The sequence below is a fragment of the Hakea prostrata genome, chromosome 2 (assembly GCF_041222555.1).
Source record: "Hakea prostrata isolate BN-2017 chromosome 2, UWA_Hpros_2, whole genome shotgun sequence".
NCBI classification, from domain to species: Eukaryota; Viridiplantae; Streptophyta; class Magnoliopsida; order Proteales; family Proteaceae; genus Hakea; species Hakea prostrata.
Window position 1 is genome coordinate 47,884,577 of NC_142601.1, and position 1,716 is coordinate 47,886,292.

Here is a 1,716-nt window from a genome sequence, read left to right on the forward strand (position 1 = left end):
TTTGAGCAAATTACACTCACACTCTAAAATGGAAGCTTTAAAATACTGACATCCCACTTTGTAAACATCTCAAAATTATATCTTCATTAGACACATTAGTCCACTAGTAATTGCTAACAATCATAACACTCAAGAGTCATGGCCCACAACTTGTTCATCCTCAATTGTTGTCAATGTCAATAAGTAACTTACTTTTCATAAATTGTTTATAAAGTTTTTTGAATTTTAATTTTATACCATAAACACCTTCTTCATAACATTTTTTTAGTGTTTACTTCACAAGAATCATTCTAACATAAATAATCAAAACTTCAAGATAAAGTAGATAGATTTAGACATCAAGATCAAATTTAACCCTTAAGTTGCATATGAAAGCCACATAATATACGTCTTAGATGTAGAAATCGGACCATTTTATTCTCATGATATTGATACTTCAGTGTACAGTGGTACTTGAGTCGGCTGCTCATTATCTTCGATACTTATTTCACATATGATTCTAAGATACAAGCACCATTGGACATAGATAATTAGATTTTTTTTTATTGGTAATGAAAATATTTTGTAGATTTAAAGAGTTGTCATTATGTAACAAATGATTTTTGTGTTTTCTTGCTTTAAACAATGTTTTTTTGTTTTAATGAGTTAGATGGCAAATACTTTTTATGTATTTTTCTCATTTATCTTAGGTTTAGAGATCCAAAAGAATGAAAAATGGTTTTAAATTAAGTTTTTGCCTATTACTTTTTGTATCGAAGGTTGTTTTGTTTATGGAGGCACACAAATTTTGAATTAATTACAAAAAATCAATTTGTTATTGATTCCTCTTCCCAAATATTTTTACTCCCATGCATATTCAAATTAGTCATATTAAAACATGTAAAGTAGGATTGTCTATTAAAACATGTAAAGTACAATTGTCGTGCACGAGTTATTGAGCAAAATTATTAAAAACATGGTATCTACTGTATGGACTGATTAGTTGCCGTAAGTATTCATACCGGAACTTATAACCATGCTTCCTAGAACATCGCCGTTGTCGTCATATTTAGTCACCAGTTGGAGCACAATAAGACCAGTTGGGGACTTTCCCAAAGCTCCTTTCGACCTAAGCTCTGCAACAAAGACCGATACAAAGAAGGAGACCAGACTAGGGGAGAAGGAGAGGAATATAGTAAGTAAATGGATTCATTCACAGATAAGCTCTTGTCTATATATACCAGAGAGGCTTTTGAGATCGATAGAGACAACTGAGGCAGGGGAAGAGACCCATTATCTATAAGGCAGAGTAGTAGTCTTTTTTTAACAAAGCTTGATAGGAACAGGAAAACTTGTAATGGGTGAACTGGCCATGGGTAAATAGGGATGGACAAAGTGTTTTCCCAATGCGGATAGTCAGAAATGACCAACACAAGAAGAAGAAATCTGCTTTTGGATTTGTATTCATATCCATTTGGGGGTATTCCTTCTGTTTGATTACCATCCAACTCATTAATTATCTGATTAAATTACTTTGTTGGATTTGTTTTCTTATTTTTAATAAAATTTTAACTAAAAATATGTGAATGTTTTTCTATTAATCAAAGACTAGGAAGAAGAAAATATTTTTTTACTGAACTCTTAAATTTCAAACCTACCCCTGACTACTAAAATGGTAAAAATGTCAGAAAAACTTCTATCAACCTGCATTCATACTCATTTAGGAGAATCTGTAAT